We start from the raw sequence: 14,334 nt of genomic DNA, 5'->3' as shown, positions 1-14,334 counted from the left end.
AGATAGTGCTTTAATTCTTAACTGTGTGAAGCCATCCCAGAAACACAGCAATTGGGCTCATTTCATAAATGGAAAAGAAAAGAAAAGAAAAAAAAAAACACTAGACATCTTTCCAAGTACAATAAGAAAACATGTTGGGTAATTTTGAAATTTCCCACCCTTCACTCTGGTCCCAAGTGGAAGCATATGCCAGACTAACAGCTTGAACTTATTCTGAACTTTGAGTTAGATTCATTCTAACTTCCCTTATATTGTTATTCTCTCAATATTATTTATATTACCCTCTGTGCCCACTTATAATTAGTCCTCAGTTGAAATTTTGCAGAATACAATGCTTAAAAGAGAGCCAAGTCTTGGACTGTTGGGGTTTCTACCAACTTGATAAACATCTTGTCACTGTGTGCTGACTGAAAAACAGACACCACAAAGATAATGGTCCACTGTGTTTTAAATGGTTATAATAGGCCATATTTCCAAAAAGTATATAAAATGAGAAATGGAGATGAGATTAGAATGACGTGATCGTGGCTACATGCATCTTTATGTGCTAAAAGGGGCCTATGGTCCATCTTCCCCTGCATTTTATTTTCTTTACTTTCTCTTCTCTTTTTTTTTCTTTTCTTTTTCTTTTTTTTTTTTTTTTGAGACAGAGTCTCACTCTGCTGCTCAGGTTGGAGTGCAGTGGTGTGATCTTGGCTCACTGAAACCTCTGCCTCCAAGGCACAAGGGATCCTCCCACCTCAGCCTCCCAAGTAGCTGGGACTATAGGTGTGTGCCACTACGCCCAGCTAATTTTATAATTGTTTGCAGAGACTGGGTCTTGCCATGTTTCAGAGGCTGGTCTAGAACTCCTGGACTCAAGGAATCCTCCCACCTTGGCCTCCCAAAATGCTGGGACTACAGGCATGAGCTACCGTGCCTGACACCCCAGCATTTTCTGATGTAAAATAATCTATTTCTTAAAGAACATTTCATTAGATAAATATATCTTATCACATTAAGGCACCACTCTTATGACCTCCTTGAACCTTAATTACCTCCTAGGTATTTCTGATGAGAGCACAGGGAAGGTGATCCAAAAGATTGTTAGGGAACTCAAAAGATCATCCCAGACTGTAGCTGGTAGAAGGTTCTAAAAAGGAGCTGCTTTGGCAGAATGGCAATATTGCTTTGCCATCAGTTAATTTGCTGCTGTTGGTATTTATAGAACTTTGTTTCAAAACAAAAGTTAAATAGGATCCAGTTAAATTCCCTGCTCCTTGAAAATTCCAGTCTGTACCATACATGGGCTGAGAGAAAGCCATGTGGCAGGATATTGCAGTAGAATGCTGCCGATATGAACTTCATCAATGAGTTTGAAGGGAATATCAGTGATGCCCACTCTAGCATGCCTTAGGATAAAAATACTAACCACTGGAAAGCACCTGGCCCAAGAATGTGATTCATGGAACGGAGGCCACAGCTCTCCACTAGGCATGGCTGAAGCTGAAGGGTAATAGCTTCTTCATCTGTCAGAAGTGATGAATCGAGGTGTGACCTAGTTCCTCAGAGAGATAGAGCTCCAGTGCTCCCAGCAATAACATGTTTAATAATGTACTTCCTTTCCCTCCCTGTCTTGTTTTCTGCTCACCTACTGATTCCCTTTGAGATCACCCCTCAAATAAACTATTTGCTCTCAACTCTTTGTCTCTGCATCTGCTTCTGGGGGAACCCAACCTAAGACGCACACTTTGGAAATCTTTTATATATTCCTACAAGCATTCAGTAAATTTGAACTGGACTTTCTTCTCTTCTTGATGTTTTATTTTTGAGGCAAACTGAGAAGAAGATGGATTTTATAATCTAAAAATGGTTTTCACTAAAGGGGTCTTGAATCTCGAATCTCTACCCCTGAATTGTCACAAGTTGAGATAGATGTTTTGCTGCTTGAAATGGTTGTGATAAATGCTACCTGAAACTCTGGGAGAAGATTCAGATTTCCAATTTCTATGTCCTAGTCAGATTTGACAAATCAAAACATTAGGACCAGTCTGCTAGTCAGAATTAATTTTGGTCTTCCTACCATCTATTTACTGAATTCTATTGGCAGAAAATAAAGAGGTAATCAAAATTAGGGTTAGGGGATTATTCTGAAACACATTGAGTTTATATATGTGCCAGAGCCTCATTTGACCCTTATAGTGACCTGTAAATTTAGTGAGATTATGACTTCGATTTTACAGATGAGGAAACTGAGGCTAGGACAGGTTAAATAACTTGTCTAAAAATTACAGCCAGTAGAGCCACGTTTCTAAACCATCTTAGTCCAGGATGCAAACTCTTACCCACTAAGCTGTGCTGCTTCTGCAGAGGCTTCTTAACTATCAATAGTGATAAACTCTGTCAGTGATACATGATGAGAACAGTCTTATATGGAAGAACCATGACAAACAACTTTTGACCCAGAATAAAGAAATATAGATTTCAGGGCCAGTCCATTGTATGATAGACAAATTTTTCCATTCTTCTTAGTCTTTTTTCTTCTATGCAAAATGAAGAAGTTAGAATAAATAACTTCTAGTTATGAAATTGTATTGTTCTACTCTAAGAAGCTTCTTTTCAAATTGCTATGGTTTTATTAATATAGCATAATTGTAGTAGTCATAGATTCAGGAACCCCGCCTAAGATGTAGCACTAAGTTAGAGAGTTAAAGAACACTTCTGTTGGATTGAAATATTAGGATGACCATAGATCAATAAGAAAACTTCACGTATAAAAGGCAATTTAAATAGGCATTTAGATGGAGAAATTACCCCAATTGTCCCTAAATCAAAGAGAATTTTACATTTTAATTATTTCTATTAAACTACTCTACATTCACGTCACACTGTACTACCTACTTCAATTTTAATATGATTGAAGAGGAGTTAGCTAGCTGCAAATCTAGCTGAGGGACTGAGATACTGATAAAGAATTCAGAAGTCTCATCACTGGGTATTCTTACTGTGGCTTCCATGTATTTTAAGGTGTTAAGAGATGAAAAACAGAAGCAACAAAAAAAATCTGACAAATGCTGATGCCATCCCATTCTTGACCCTCCAGAGAGAAGGAAAATGCTGTCCCTAGTGAAAAAGTTAACCTGTTGTTTAAATCACATAATCCTTACCTGCACATTTCAGTTCTCTCAGAACTCAGATGTTTGAGGTTGGAATCTGGCAGCTCACAGGATTCATTAACATTAGAAATACATAGATGAGGCAGTAGGCCTGGTACAGAAAACCACATGGATAAACTCCTTTTGCTAAGAAGAATCGGGAGTACTCACATTTTTATCTTCATGTAACAATGTAGTCTTGATTTCATTTTATAGTCACAATGCCATGGCCATCTCTGAATATGGAGGAATCTTTAGATGATAGAATATTAGTATTTTAGTATTTTCAGGACCTCTGGCTCATTATACCTCTGAGGATACACCAGAATGGAAGCTTGGTATGCCAAACATTATAATCTTTTGAGAACAAGTTAAAGTAAGACAAGTAAGTTGAAAAAATCAGCTTTGAAACAAATTTAGTTATAATTTTTATTTTAAGTTCAGGGGTAAAAGTGCATGTTTGTTACATAGATAAAGTTTTGTCATGGCGGTTTGTTGTACAGATTTTTTCATCACTCAGGTATTAAACCTAGTATCCATTGGTTATTTTTCCTAATCCTCTCCTCCCTCCTACCCTCTACCCTCCAAAAGGCCCCAGTATGTGTTTTTCCACTCTATGTGTCCATGTGTTCTCATCATTTAGCTCCCACTTATAAGTGAGAATATGCAGTATTTGATTTTTCTGTTTCTGTGTGAGTTTGCTAAGAATAATGGCCTCCAGCTCCATCCATGTTCCTGCAAAGGCCACGATTTCATTCTTTTTTATTACTACATAGTATTCCATGGTATATATGTACTACATTTTCTTTATCCACTCCATCATTGATGGACATTTAGGTTGATTCCATGTCTTTGCTATTGTGAACAGTTGTGCAATGAATATACATATGCATGTATCTTTATAATAGAACGATTTATACTCCTTTGGTTATATACCCAGTAATGAGATTGCTGGGTGGAATGGTATTTCTGTCTTTAGGTCTTTGAGGAATCACTACACTGTCTTCCACAATTGCTGAACTAATTTACACTCTCACCAACAGTGTATAAGCATTACTTTTTCTCCACAACCTCACCAGCATCTGTTGTTTTTTGACTTTTTATTTTTAATAATAGCCATTCTGACTGGTGAGAAGTGATATCTCATTGTGGATTTGATTTGCAATTTTCTAATGATCAGTGATGTCGAGCTTTTTATATATGTTTGGCCACATGTATGTCTTCTTTTGAGAAGCATCTGTTTATGTCCTTTCCCCACTTTTTAATGGTTTTTTTCCTTGTAAATTTAAGTTCCTTATAGATGCTGGATATTAGACCTTCATTGGATGCATAGCTTGCAAAAATTTTCTCCCATTCTGTAGGTTGTCTCTTTACTCTGTTGATAGTTTCTTTTGCTGTCCAGAAGCTCTTTAGTTTAATTGGATCCCATTTAACTTTTGCTTTGAAACAAAGTTCTGTAAATACCAACAGCAGCAAATTAACTGATGGCAAAGCATTATTGCCATTCTGCCAAAGCAGCTCCATTTTAGAACCTTCTACCAGCTACAGTCTGGGATGATCTTTTGAGCTCCCTAACAATCCTTTGGATCACCTTTCCTGTGCTCTCGTCAGAAATACCTGCGAGGTAATTAGGGTTCAAGGAGGTCATAAGAGTGGTGCCTTAATGTGATAAGACTATGGCCTAATAAGAAGATGAGGGGAATAAGATCTCTTTCTCCCTTCCTGCCATGTGAGGACAGAGCAAGAAGGCACTGTCTACAAGCCAGGAAGAGGGCTCTCACCAGGAATCAAATTGGCTGGCACCTTGATCTGGGACTTCCAGCCTTCAAAACTGTAGGAAAATAAATTTCTGTTGCTTAAGGCTAAAAAAGAAAGAAATAACCTTGATACGTAAAGCACACTAGCACATCTTCAGGCACAAACAACCACAAGCAGCTTATAGCAGAAAAAATATCTGGCTTCAGCTCTCTGGTAGGTAGATCCCTCTGCTTCTCATTTCAATATGGTTTGTTCCCAATTAACCAACATATAAAACACCTTGAGAATTAAAACATCCTTTAGTAATTTATTTTCAGGACTGATTGGTATAAGCTACAATAAACAATAGACCACATATTATTTCAATGAAGAACCAATGTTATTTTTATGTAGATTGATTAGAAGTATTAGGTTCTATTAATAGTTACTATTAAATGAATGTTGTTTATTTTTATATTAGCAAATGAAGCTATTGCTTTTTCCAGGATTCTCACAACTCAAAATTGATTTGGCTTTTCTTATTTGGGCATCAGATTGCAGAATTCATTTTGTTTGCATACTCATGGGCTTGTTTGGCAATATTACTCACCAGGTGTACTTTTCCCATTAGAATATCTGTGGTGGGTATTTTTTTCAAATGTATTAGGTAATATTTTGCCAGATGCATTTCAATGTATTGTTTTTTGCCTAGGACACTTCTGTACGTCTGGGGCTCCAGCTACTTGCTGTTCTCACTTCAGACTGTGCTTTGGGACTATTACACCATTTTTCAGCAGCCCACTAATGAGCACATTCAGTGAATCTACCTTGCCTACTGCCCTCTTTAAAACCTGATAAACCCACACCACTAGACACACATGCTGCCTTTTCAAATTTTCTGTTGTTTGAGAAAATTTTCCTTTCCATATATTTAGATAGGCTCCTAGGGTGGTGAATTCATTCCTTGGATTTGGCATCTTCTAGAAAAAAAAAATCCTGATAAAAATCTGAAGACTAAACAAAGACTCAGCCTAGGACAAAATGATGGTAGAGGAAGTTTCTCTTCTCCCCCATTCCCTTCAGTGCCTTTCTCCATTCTCAATGTCTTTCTCTTCTTCTGATATCCTGGTTCCCACAGCATGGAAGGGAATGATCTATGAAAGGAAAATATCTTGGGCCCCCTAAATCACTAAGGAAAACTCAAGCTGGAAACTGCTTAGAGCAAATCTGCCTCCCATTCTATTCAGTTATCCCTTTGCTCACTGAGATAGATGCATATCAGACTGCCTCCTTTGGAAAGGCTAATCAGAAACTCAAAAGAATGCATGGATTCCTCTCTCACCCATCTGTGACCTGGAAGCTCCCTCCCCTTTCTGCCCTTGCTTCAAGATGTCCTGCCTTTCCAGACTGAACCAATGTACTTCTTACATATATTGATTGATGTCTCATGTCTCCCTAAAATGTATAAAACAAAGCTGTGCCCTGACCACCTTGGGCACATGTCATCAGGACTTCCTGAGGCTGTGTCATGGGCACATCCTCAACTTTGGCAAAATAAACTTTCTCAAGTAAATGAGACCTGTCTCAGATTTTCTAGGTTCACAGATCTAACCAACTCTACTTTACTGTAAGGGCAGTGGTTCTTACGTGGGGTGATCTTGCCCTTAAGGGGACATTTGACTGTGTCTGTAGACACTTTTGGTTGTCACAACTTGGAGGAGGGGTGCTATTGGCATCTAGTGAATACAGAGACCAGGGATGCTACTATGCATCCCACAGTCCTACAATGCAAAGAACAGAACCCCATAACAAACAAAAATCCTACTCAAAGACATTAGTGATTTACCTGATACTCTTTTTAGAGTTTCTTCATCTTTTAAAAGGGACCTGGAGAGAGACATTATTAACCTTATAACCCTGTCTCCTATAGTTTTAGATGTAAAATAGGACACAAGGCCCATCAGCTTTCAGAGATTCAAACATTTTCAGAGATCTTTATCACATATGCACCTGCTGGCCCCTGCAAAACACACACACACACACACACACACACACACACACACGTTTTAATCTCCAGAGAGGATAGGAGCAGAGTCCAACACTGGCACTTAGAACTCTTATTCTCCTCATAAGTTCCACCTTCCAATCCAGTACCTCCTTTTGCCATGGTGGGGAAATTTTCTCTTAAAACAAAGAATTCTTCCAGAATTTGTAGTTCTACATCTCTGCATAGGGCTATAGAAGCTTTTGAAAGTTCAAATAAGTTCAGAAATATAAAGATAACTATACACAGATAAATGGTTTTCTCTTAAATGCTTAGCTTTAGCAACATAAGTCAGTGATTTCAAAACTGTAGCTTCTGCTATAGGTTACAGATGGCTTTATAAAGAATCCAAAAATAAGGATTTGGATATTATTTTTGTGTGTCATTTCCATTCTAATGGTCACAACAATAGAACACCTTTACCACCATTATGTGGTGGGGGAAATGTAAAAGGAAAACCAATGTGGGAATATGTGTTTTAATAACAAGATTTACTCTATAAATTTTTCTTCTAGTTTGTCTATAAGCCACCACAAAGGATGCTTATCATCTAATTTCTTCCCTTCTAAGCAGGTGGAACTATGTTTCTTTCCAGAATCTGTTTCTTTAGAATGTAATGCTAAACTCACCAAGATTGTAGCAGCAAGTTCTAGATACTGGACAAAATGTTCACCTCCCTCCACTATGAGCCACTGCTGCTCGTTCCTCAGTGATTCTCACACCCGCCAGCTCCCCATCCCTCAGAGATCCTCAAGAGCCTCCACGTATGTGACTGTGACTTCACTGGCCTTCACTGACGGGGGTGAGCAAGTCACTGCTCAGATCCCAAGCCATGCCTGGTCTGACCCAGGACCAGGGCTGTATTGCCTAGTTTCCCTCAGGCTTCCAGAGACTTCCAGACACCCACTAGTTCCTGTTCAGTTGCCCATTCTCTTTATGATAAAACTGCTGTCAAAGTTTCATTTTCTCTTTAACAAACAAAAACTGAAAAGAAGGGCATACTACTGCTTGAAACTCTTAGTGGTCATCATAGAAAGTTTCCCCCTCAAAGTCCTTCTCTCTTTTTAGTTAACATCACTGAAATCAGCCTTTCCTCTTAAAGGAAACTTCAATTCTTCTTAAACTTCACAGTCCAAGATAGAAGACTTGTACTTCCCCCCACTTCCATACACACAGTTTCTTACTTCTGCTGATTATTCTTTGGAAAGCTAAAACATTCTGCAGTAGATTTTCAAGCTAAATATTAGTATGTCCACTCCTCTAAATCAAAATGTGGCTCCTCTCTGCATATACACACCATTTCTCTCCTAGAATTGAAGTCAGGGTCTCAAGCTGCCTTGTTCCAATTCTCATGCAGGGTTTGTGATAGTCCATGGCACCCAAGAAGCTTCAAAAAGCTGGAAGAAGCAGATGTGAAGTGGGGAAAAAGAGATTTAATCTTTTCCTATAATTGAATTAGACATAGCACAGAACTCTCAACCCCCTCCCCATGGGTCTGAAATTGTGAGAAAGGAAGGGTGCCCATAGGAAAATAAAATTTTTTGATGTTAAATGATATTAAATGATACTTTAGTGATGTTGATTCTAAATGACATGTTTTCTATTTCTTTTAAGTTTTTCTCCCATAATTATTTGATACTTCTCCCACCATTTAATTATCACTAATAGCTTTCTTCATTGTACTACCCACAAAAGGAGGGTGAGCACATCTGAAAACCAAGGGATAGACTGAATTTCTGAATGGACTACTGTTGAACACATGGTATGGAAACAAAAGTAAGAGAAGCTTTATGAGAAGAAAAGAGATTTTTGTTTGATTTGTTTGGTTTGGGAATTTTGTTTTCTGAAATTCAGAAGCGTGACTTTTCAAAGCAAGAAGAAAGCTAAAAGCTAGATTTTAGAATTTCAAAAATAAACAATAAAATGGAAGTGTTTACAGAATGATAATGTTTTCCAATCTTCACCCAAAAGAAAAGTTCAATTAGAAAGTAGGAAGAGGGAAATTGGAAGAGGTGTGGCTATGATTTGGATCCTAGTGAGAGTATCCCCAAGAAATAAGGCAGAAGGATTAAACTTTTAGTTTTTCCAAATAGTTTTAGTACAGATTTTGTAGGAAACAGATGTCAAAATGGAATTAGATGTGAAAGATGTTTATTGGGAAAAAAATCAGTGGTGAGGGAATATAAGGAGGAGGCCAGGAGAGTTGTCAGACCATGATGAAGCCCTGAGTCCTGTTGGGGAGAGGAAAGGCAGGCAGGCAGGCAGGCAGGCAGGAAGGAAGGAAGGAAGAGAGGGACGGAAGGAGGGAGGAAGGGAGGGGGAGAGGGAGAGAGGGAGGGAAGGAGGAAATTAGGGAGAAAAAGAGGGAGAAATGGAGAACATAGAGAGTAGTATGTTCTAAGATTTTGGTAAAGCGTGTACAGGGAGTCCTTGAGTCAAAATCACCCATCAGATGAGCACCGTGTCTCCCAGATGATATTCAGATATCAGGGAATCAGCCCCCAATATTTCAACATAGATTCTTTTCTATTTTCCCTAAGTGTTGGCCAGTCTGAGAAATAAAAGAAAAGAGTACAAAAGAGGGAAATTTTAAAGCTGGGTGTCCAGGGGAGACATCACATGTTGGCAGGTTCCATGATGCCCCCTGAGCCGCAAAACCAGCAAGTTTTTATTAGTGATTTTCCAAGGGGAGGGGTGTACTAATCGGGTGTATGTCACAGAGATCACATGCTTCAAAGGCAATAAAATATCACAAGGCAAATTGGCAGGACAAGGCCAAGGCAAAAATAGAATTGCTGATGAAGTTTCATGTCCCACTGTGCAAGCATTGTCATTCATAAACATCTTTACAGGAAACACGGTTCAAGAGCAGAGAACTGGTCTGACTAGAATTCACCAGGCTGGAATTTCCTAATCCTAGCAAGCCTCGGGGCGCTGCAGGAGACCAGGGCGTGTTTCATCCCTATCTACAACTGCATAAGGCAGACACTCCCAAAGCGGCCATTTTAGAGGCCTCCCCCTGGGAATGCATTCTTTTCCCAGGGCTGCTAATTATTAATATTCCTTACTGGGGAAAGAATTCAGTGATATTTCTCTTACCTGTTTTTGGCAATAAGAGAAATATGACTCTGTCCTGCCTGGCTCCCAGGCAGTCAGACCTAATGGTTATCTCCCTTGTTCCCTGAACATCGCTGTTATCCTGTTCTTTTTTCAAGGTGCCCAGATTTCATATTGTTCAAACACACATGCTTTAGGAACAATTTGTGCAGTTAATGCAATCATCACAGGGTCCTGAGGCAACATACATCCTCAGCTTATGAAGATGATGGGATTAAGAGATTAAAATAAAGACAAGCATAGGAAATTATAAGAGTATTGATTGGGGAAGTGATAAATGTCCATGAAATTGTCACAATTTACGTTCTTCTGCTGTGGCTTCAGCTGGTCCCTCCGTTCGGGGTCCCTGACTTCCTGCAACATTCAGACCTTAATATTTCTGCCATGGTCACTCATTGACTGGAAGGAGCTCCTGGGAAGTGTGGCCTCACTCAAACACAAGAATGCATTTCTGAACATGGCAGCTAGAGTTATCAGTCACTATATACCTCACAGTCAGATCTGAGAGGCACATTTACATGACCCACACAGAAACTCAGATGGGCTTAGTATAAATCTTACAATATAAAGGACTTGGGCCTTGCCTCTAGCCTGGGAGACTACAAGCCTAGGAGTAAAGCCTCAAGTCCAATACAGCACCTGGGTGGTAGAGTACCAATGACAAAGAAAGAGGTTAAGCTAGAGAGGCCTAGTTTGGTATAGTAGAGCATCCACAAAGCTGGCTAGGAATGAGTTAGGGACCCATAGGATTTTGGTGTCAATATAAGTATGACACCAAATGACCCTGTGAACATACACAATAGCAGAAACCACTGATATTAGTCAACAATGCCAGTACACAATGTCTGAAAATCCAGTGGCACTAATCACATCTTAGTTGATATCAGAGCTCATCACCCAATGTTCAGCTAAGAAGAGAAGCTACACCACAGCAAAGGTCAGTGCAGACAGGACACACCTCAGTACTTGCAATGGTAGATACTCCATTAAGTGTTAGAGACAAGTAATTAAGGATGGATGCAGATACAGATACCTGAATGTGGAAGGTAGGGAGGCTAAACAAATGTTCTCATTTGGTGTAGAACTATATTTGTGTGTTTATGGTTTTTCCTCCTTTGACCAAAATGAGTTTTATGCAATTGTTAGATGAGAATTTGATCCCATAATGTTTGGGAGGCTATTGTTAATCAGTGTCACATATGCAGTTAAACCTTCAGAGTACTAAGATAATTATGTTCATCTTAATTTCATTAATCAACAAACAGGGAATTTATTGCAATATTTATTTGTTTTTTCTTTTTTAATTTTATTTTAAGTTCAGGGGTACATTCTTTCTTATACTATATATGTTTTTAATTAGCTTGACGCTAATATAACTGAATTGTTTGTAAGTTGCTAATAGTAAACAGGTTTGATTTCAAGGAAAAAAATCTATTTCAATAAGAGTTGACTCAAGTGTTTTCAGAAGAAGCTCAGTCTTAGCTCTATTTAAACATGATAGTTTTCATCAACTGGGAAAGGATTCTGACGTTTCAGGAACTAGTATGACAACAGAAATGAATGGGAAATAGAGTGTCAGGGCTCTCTCTGGGAAACAGAGCTAGGAAGAAGTCAAGCCAGCATGCCCAACTGTAAGCATGTGTTTCCATGGGCCTCACCATTCTGGTGAGAACAAATGAGCCCAAAGAAAACTTCGCTTCTCCTGGTTCCATGCTATCCGCAATTTTGGGGCCTCCATTGTCTCCCATTCAAAGCACTGTTTCTTCTGGTAAGATTATGTCTTCTAAGATAAGCACTAATTCCTCAACTGTTATATGATACTAGTCAGTATCAGCCACCCTCTTCCTTACATGGAAGTGCTTTGTTTAATGCTCCTAATAAAAGTGGAGTGGCAGCTTCCACTCCTGCCTCCCTACCTTAGTTCCAAGGAGAAGCATAATGCTTCCACTTGAGCTCTGTTTCTCCTCTCCTCCTCATTCACATTATAAAAAAACAACATTTATGTTGATTCTTGAAGAAAAGAATGTTAAGAATCTGTCTCTGCTAAAGCCACTGTTGCCTAGCATTGAGAGCTTGACTCTGCCTGAGCAGAGGCTTGAGCGGGTCCCAATGCAGTGAAACAGTAGTTTGTTCCTTAAAGAAGCTGTGCATTCATTGTTCTCTCCAGATATTGGAGAATTACGTGGTACTCACTAGAACATGGGCCCCAGGATGGTCTGAACTGTGTTAACTATTCCCACAGGAACTTCCATAAAGCAGTGTTTTTTATTTTTATTATCTCTCCTTTCTTCTTAGGACTCAGGACTATCTGAGTGGCAGGAACCACCTTAAGCTCAATTGTTTCTCTCTCAAATTCATGGCAAACTCCTCACATCGGGGTGTATCTGTAGCTTCCCTTCCTTGGGGATGAGTTTTCTGCAGGTGGAAGCCTCTGAGCTCAGGCTTCCTGCATGGAACCCCCACACATGCCCCTGTGTTCCTGAGACTAAGTGTAAACATGAGCTCCAGATGGAAGTCTGCTCCAATTCCTTTATCCTTTCATTTGAACACATTTAGTGGGGTTCCTCTCTAATAAATACTAAACTGTGTACAATATAAGAAAAAATGAGTGCTTTCTTGCCTTCAAGAAATCTATGATCTTATCACACTGAAGAGCCCTGAACATAAATGACTTCTGATCATGTGCAATGGGAGATCAGAGGAAGAAAAGATAATTTTCCATTAGAGACATCTGAGGAGATTTGTGAAAAATTTGACATTCAGGGCAGGCCATGAAAGATAGGTAGAGTTTGGATAAATTGCAACATTGTTGATGTCACCATCATCATAACTTTTCTCAAAAATATTTGTCCATGTTTAACATGGAGAAGAAGAAAGCCACGTGGGGGTATGACAGTGTTCTTTAAATATTTGAAGAGTTGTCAACATTATAGAAGCATTCGATTCTTTGTAGCTGGAAAGAATGGAAAAACATCACTGGATGGGAGATATATGAAGACAGGATTCAAAAAGAACTTTTTTAAAAATCATATCTACTGTTTTTTAAAAGGCTGCCTTGGGAACTACCTTATTAAGCACATGCAACTTATTTAGGATATCACAGAGCAGTGGTTCTCAAAATGAGGTTTCGAGACCCAAAGGTCCCTGAGACGTTTTCAGGGCATCCAGGAGGTAAAATCAAATATAATAATAATATTGTAGTAGGCAGAATGATGCCCCTCACTCTAATGACTCTAGTTTCAATAATAAGTGAATATATTATAATACATTACATGGCAAGGGGAATTCAGCTTGTTAATCATCTGACTTTAAGATGGATTGTACAGGTGGGCCAATGTAATCATGAAGGTCCTTAAAAGTGAAAGAGGGAAGAGGGAAGGCGAGAGATGGTGGTATAAGAAGGATTGGGCCCAACGTTGCTGGCTTTGAAGATGCACAAAGGGATCATAAACCAAGGAATATTGAAGCCCTTTTGAAGCTGCAAAAAAACCAGGAAAACTGATTCTCCCCAAGTCAACAGAAGAAAACAGCCCTACCAAAACCTTTATTTTAGCTCAGTGAGACCAGTTTCATATTTCTGACTTCTAGAACTGTAAGATAATAAATTTGTGTTGTTTTTAAGCCACTTTGTGGTAATTTGTTGCAGCAGCAACAGAAAACTAATACAAATACTAAGATGTTAATTTGGCTTTTTCACTCTCGTTTTCTCAGGAGTGTACAATGGGATTTTACAGGGGCTATTTGAATGCGGTAATACACCAGACTGAATTCAGAAGCAGATGTAAGAATCCAGCTGTCTTTCATTAAAAAGACATTAAAACGTTTTGTAAATATGTAAAACAGTACCACTCCTCTAACAAATTTTTGAAAAACACAGTTATTTCCTATTAAAAATATTATTTATATTGACATGTGATGAGTCTAGAATTAAATTTCTAATATGGTAAATCTTCATAGTTGTAACCCACATAAACAAAAGCTCTTTGGGGATTTCAATAATTTTTAAGTGTATAAAGAGGATACTGAAACCAAAGAAGTGAGAACTACTATTATAATAGGAACGCCTAATTTTGATGGATAGTTGTGTCCTTTCTATTTCCAGGATTATAAAATTATACAACAGAGACACAGCACAATGGATTTTCATGTGAAAGATGAACAGGAAACGTCATAAATAAAAGTGTCATGTTGACACAAGAAGACTAGAGAGATGCACCACATGCATAATTCTGAAAGGATATTGGGGTTTGATGGGACCATGGGAAGCCCCAACACCAAGTTGTTTGAAATGAACAGTTGAGA

This window comes from Pan paniscus, chromosome 4 (assembly GCF_029289425.2).
Source record: "Pan paniscus chromosome 4, NHGRI_mPanPan1-v2.0_pri, whole genome shotgun sequence".
Lineage (NCBI taxonomy): Eukaryota > Metazoa > Chordata > Mammalia > Primates > Hominidae > Pan > Pan paniscus.
The sequence above is the reverse complement of the archived record's forward strand: the minus strand, read 5'-3'. Positions refer to the sequence as shown.